Source organism: Octodon degus, unplaced genomic scaffold (genome assembly GCF_000260255.1).
Source record: "Octodon degus isolate 3935 unplaced genomic scaffold, OctDeg1.0 scaffold00014, whole genome shotgun sequence".
NCBI classification, from domain to species: domain Eukaryota; kingdom Metazoa; phylum Chordata; class Mammalia; order Rodentia; family Octodontidae; genus Octodon; species Octodon degus.
Window position 1 is genome coordinate 25,335,635 of NW_004524590.1, and position 6,262 is coordinate 25,341,896.

Consider the following 6,262-nt stretch of genomic DNA (forward strand, 5'->3'; position numbering starts at 1 on the left):
TGATAATTAAATGCATTTTTCCCCCAGGAGGCTGAGAAGCTGCAATGAATTTTATAGTAGCAGATGTGAGAACTGTCACGAATTATGCAAATAATTTATAAACTAAAAGGCATCTTCTTCTGCAAACATTATATCAGAAGAGCTTTTTTTCTACTGTATCAGTTGTATGCTTTTTAATTAGCTTTTTATTTTGAAATTATTTCAATTTGCTGAACCTTTCCATGTTACCAAGTTCTCCTCGGTTTTCTCCACTGCTGACCTCCACCCCCGCAGTAAGCTTGCTGCTGCTGGTGAGCCGGTACTAAGGCACAGTCATTAATGAACTCCCAAGCGCTGCCTAGATGTTGCTAGTTTTTCCTGAACGTCCTTTTTGTTTGGCTGCAGGGCTCCATCCAGGATCCTACGTTTTGTCAAGTCATTATGCATCCCTGGCTGTGACAGTTTCTTATTCTTTCCTTGCTTTGGATGGGCTTGAATATTTTGAGGAGTACTGGTTAGGTATAGACAGCCCTTCAATTTGAATTTGCTTAATATTATTCTCATGATTAAGCTGGGTTTTATAGGTTTTTTGAAGAAGAAGAATCCAAACATAAGGTGACAGTTTTATCATATCATTTCAGAGGGTCATGTTAGCAACATGACTACTGATGTCAATCTTGATATTCTGGCTTACCTAGAATCTTTACTTTTTGTTCTTTTTTTTTTTTTTAAATTTTGATTTTATTTATTTGTTTGTTTCTTTGTGGAACCGGGGATTGAATTTAGGCCCTAGAGCTTGCCAGACAAGTGCTTAGTCTACTGAGCCATCTCCCCGACACCTACTTCTTGTTCTTTATTTTGAGACGGTGTCTGGCTATGCGATCCAGAATTGATCTTACACTGATATTTCCGTGTAATAGGATTACAGGTGTATGACACCAGCATAACTGAGAAGATCCTTTAAAAAAAATTTTAGTTTTTGCTTTGCGAATTCCCCTATGGTTTACAGACTGTTTTCATCATGTTTACATTTAATTCAGTGACACTTGGTTAATTATTGATTCTTTAAAAATCAGAAATTCTCAAGTATTTTATTTTACAACTCTTCATGGCATCAGTGAATTATCTAAAACAACCTCACAGGGTTTTTAAAAGAAATTTACAGACTTTCTAAACTTTCTTGGCAGATTTCATATTGTAAGTGTATCTGTCATCTTCATTATTAATATTAGTATTTAATTTTATTTAACATTAATTTCCTAAAAGTCAGGCCCAGTTTGATAACTAATACTTCCAGAGACAACAGGTTACTGTATAACTACAGTGTATAAAATTGGAATTTCTTACTGACTATACTAGAATCCAATGTCCCTTTTGGGTTTAGGAACCAGTTCACTGCACAGTAATTAATTCCACAAGTCCAATAAGTGAGTATCAGGTTTTCAAAGGAGTTTTCTTTGCAGGTCAACCTGTTTATAATGAAAACAACCTCCCCAAGCTCTCCTCTCCTGTCCACTCATAGCGCTCTGGGTGACACAGCACAATGGCTGCTTCTTGATTTCTTTTGGGCTCTATGACAGTGAGATCTTTGCCGGAATTATGGGACACAGCCCTTTTCTACACAGCCAGCATTTCACCTTTTAGCTACATGCTAGGCTGTGTCCTACACTAGGAAGAGAAAAAAGATTAACACTTTGTGAATAACGAGAGATAAATGTAACGTTGGAACTTTGGGGGCTCAAATTCTTTCAAGGCATAGCATGCCAACATGGTGCAGGTATCTGCCTCCTATAGTAGTCCTCACAGATGCTATTTTTCTTAGAGACCCTAAGGGAAGAAATACCACCAGCAGCCATACTGCTCCAGGCCAGAGAACTGGAACATTTATTTAGCCCTTCTTTACACTTAACCGTTCATATGGCAGTAGAGGACTTGGAGAGGCCCAGACATACTGAATAATTTTAAATGAGTTCTTTAAGCCCATTATTTCTAACTAGACTTTCCTTGATTTAGCATGAAAAGACCTTATGATATAAAAATACTCTGCAAGGGAGGCCTGTCCTTAGCTCAGTTGTTTAGGGCCTGCTCATGCAAAGGCAGTCAGGAGCAGGATACCGCGGTTGGATCCCCAGCTAGGCCTGCCCTTCAGGCAGCCTGAGCCACCAAAAAAACAGAAACAAAAACAAAGACAAAACCCTGCAAAAGAAAGTGAATTCTGAAATGGTTTAGGAACAGTTCCACAAATACTTTTTTTTCAAAGTTAAGTGAATTGTTTCACTTACTTTTATCTATACCTGAATTTATAGGAATGCTACTGTATTTTCCTGTTAACACTTCAAAATTATTGAACTGGCAGGAAAAATGGGGCATTCCAATTGAGGCTGTCTACTGTTGAAAATAATCTGCTGCACTTCCTTCTGTGGCTGAACTTTCCTCATTGAAAAAAAATCGGTTCCAAGAGCAAGAAGGAATGAATGAAAGGAATTCCAAGGGGAATGAATGAAAAAAGCAGGGCAATGAGCTCCCTCAGGACAAGTAAGACCAGAGCAGGAGGAGGCTAGACAGGAACAGTAGTGCCATCATTCCTGAAAGACTTGGGGTCAGAAACACAGAAATGGATGTTTGGCGCTGTGATTTAATCATCTCAGTACCCTGGGCTAGCCCCACACCTCCTTTACACCTGGTTTTCTTAACAATACTGTGGCACAAAGCCCAGGAAGGCATATTTATCATGTTACAAAGGTGAAATAGCCTGTAAGATGGCAAGTGAACCGGAGTGAGCCGAGTCCTTATGCAGAGGCTTGGGAGGAGGCTGGTGCTGCAGTGCAGGGAAGTGAAGAGCTCAATCAGGCCGTCACGGATGTGCTCGTTTTAAAGTCATTTGTTCAACACACTCTCTTTCCACGTCTTCTGTGTGCCTGTATTTGTGTTCCTGGCACTGGGATATGCTACTCAGAAGGAGGAAATACTTTCTGCCCTTATATGCAATTTGTACAAGATTAATGAAAAGAAATGTTGATGCTATAATCATTGTAAATAACATTTCACATATTTATAGTTATTACAAGGGCCTATATACTATATATGTATAGTTTCCACAAGGGCCTTTATTACTATAGGAGGGAGAGGAGGAGAGAGAATCCGAATTTAAGAAAGAAGGATTGAACAAAGTCAAACAATTAATTTCCTAATGTGAATAAGAGAAAAGAAATCTAAGGTTTGCTAGCTGGCGGTTGATAGACAATAATGTGGAAAATAATAACCATTGTTGAATTCCTATTGCTTTGGTTTTTGAAATTCTATATCCTTCCCAATTTTTAAAATTATCTTTTATTCTCTTTAAAATAAGAATGAATCACTGACAAGAAAACAAATTGCTCACACTGCCTATAGTCCTTTATCACTTGATCCAAAGTGTATATTGATTTGTTTATAATTACTAATGAGATTGTGATAACAATGTAAGACTATAGCTCTATTTTTCCTAGTGGAAGGCTAGCACAGTGACTTTTTCACAGCCATGAACAGACTGCTATTCAGTATTCACTGTACTATGAAGAGACAACTTCAACAGGTCATTCTGTTTTTCACCTTTAAACCCTTAACAGTGTATAAAAAGTTTACAATATATATTCTTAGGTTCCACGAGGCAGACATTTTCTACAATTGTTATAAAATCTTTTTCTATAATTCTACATTATTAATAAGTAAATGCTACTTGACAATGAACTAAGTATGCTCTGAATAAATGAGAATGTTCTGTAACAGTGTAGACCTGTCTTAGCGTTTATCGGTGTCTAAAAAGCTTGTTAATAGACTATTCCATGATTATAACAAGGATGAATGAATGTTCTGAATGAAAGAATGAAAAACATCTAATTTTCCGCATTAATTATAGCAAAGAGTGATCTAGTTGGCTGTCGAAGCAGATGCCAGCAATCTCAGCATTCTGGAGCCTGAGGCAGGAAGAGTACAAGTTGGAGCCCAACCTGGACAAATAAGTAACTTAGCAAGACACTGTCTCAAAAATATAATAAAATACACCTCCAAAAATACATGTACTATGCAAAGTGCACAGATCATCTACTATTAAATTAAATTAAGTATATCACATAGATTACATAAATACAATGAATGATTTAGATCCCTCATCATTGGAAAGGAAGGCTAAATCATTTTAGCAGAGGTGGGATGTGGATCAGCAGTAGGGTGCTTGCCCAGCATGTGTGACTCCTTGTGTTCCGCCCTTAGCAGGCCCTCTCCAGTCAGGAGGGCCATGACTTTTCATAGTACACAAAGGCATGTCCTCCTATACTCACAAAAGAAGTAAATTTTGACTGTATAAAGTTGGGAAGAATGATCTACACATTCCAAAGTCTGCCTTTGCAACAAGCTGGGAGAGTAGACTCTTGCTTGACAAAGAGAAATAAGTGGAATATGCTGCAATAAATAAATCCATTGAAAACTGTGTAAATATTTTTAAGGGCATCTGGCATCTTCCTCTTGGATACCTTGAAAGCATTTATTGATATTTTCTTTTCAGAGTGACGACTATTGCTAAGCACCAGCTGAGAAGAATAACTAGTCTTCATGATGAAACTATTTATAGTGTTGTTAATGGTGGAATCTATAAAGCTGGCTGTTAATATTTCCCTGAGAGCATAAGTTTAAGCCAATAATCCTAACATGACCACTGTTATATAACAAAGGGTGGCTCACAGATTCCTTTATAGTTAAAGAGTTAAACAACAAATTTTGAAAGGTGATCCACAGCCTCACTTTTGTTGCTTCTAGAGACTTTGCATAATTTCACTGCTTTCGCAATTCTGCTTTTGCTACTGCAGTTAAAATTAAACATCAACTTGTTTGAGAAACAACAGCAGCAACAACAGCAACGAAATTCATGACATGATCAAACTCAGTACCTCATTAAGTGCTCTGATTGTAGAAACATTTTGGAAAACAGTCCTCTGAGCAACAGTTTTTAAAATTCCTGATTTGTCCTTGCTGACAAAACAGGAATTCCTATCTGCTGGACAACACACAGTGCTCCGGTGATGATTAGTAGCGTGGCTTGCACTAGAGTCGTATTTTTGGTGCTCCATTACAGAACTGTCATAGCAGATGAAAAGAAGAATGGCCAAAAAGGAATGAAGAATGACAGTATCAAACATCTATCAGTGTATTAATTCTACCTATTAATATTTTGTGGCACAGTGTGGCATTGTTTCAGAATTCATTTTGCAAGTTGGAAAACAAATGATTGCTTAGGAGAAAAACAAGCTAAACAGTGGATATCCTTTCTGCTGAGAGTGGCAAATTCATTTACCTTCCAGATATCTTTTAATAGCTACCCTTTACATTTTTCTAAATTGATACAGGAACTAACAGGAAACATAAATGTGAAGACAAAAATCTTAGCAGTAGGAGCCAAAAAGCTAGATTGTAATGTTTGGCAGTAGTTTTATTGCTAAGGTTAAATACGGCAATTCTTATTTTATCTGGATGACGGTGATCTGGGAAATCAGTGACATGTACCTGCAAAAACTCAATACACATACCCATGCACGGTCACACACACACTGTGACATACAGAGATATCATGACCATAAACACACATGCACATTCACATACCATAGCTCTCTATGAACATGGAAGGAGCATGTTGTCCAACAATTAATTTTGTATTAGAAAACTACCTTTTTTAAAAGGCTATTTGAACAAGTTATAAACAGGTTGGAAGAAAATGTGAAAGATGCCTCATGGTAAGGTGTTGCTAACTCTGATATGGCCCTGCTTCCCAAGTAAAATAAAACGGTCAGAAGGCAATTTCATTTTATGAAAGTTAGTAAGGTCAACATAGTATTTTTCTACGATCTGAGACACTGGAGCAGTCCTTCAAGGGCTGAGTAGATGGTGCAGGTTGCAAGTGGCGCTGTCTGCTTTCACTCATGTGTCCTTTCAACCCACCTGAGTTTCCAGTGGCAGAGACAGTTTCCTGAGACAGAAGCATGTGAGTACACTGAAATGGCATGGTGTGGGAGACACAACAGGATCCTGGGTCTTGACTACTGAAAGTTGGTATTTAAAAAGAAATGGGGAGATGGCTCAGTGGAATAAGCACTTCCCTAGGAAGCACAAGGGCCTGAGTTCAATCCCTGGTTCCAAAAAAAAAAAAAAAAAAAGTAACAGAAAAAAATCGAATGCATAGTGGTGATGACATACTATTCTATCTCCATGTCACTTTAGGTAGTATTTCAATGAAGAATGAGAAAAAAAAAAA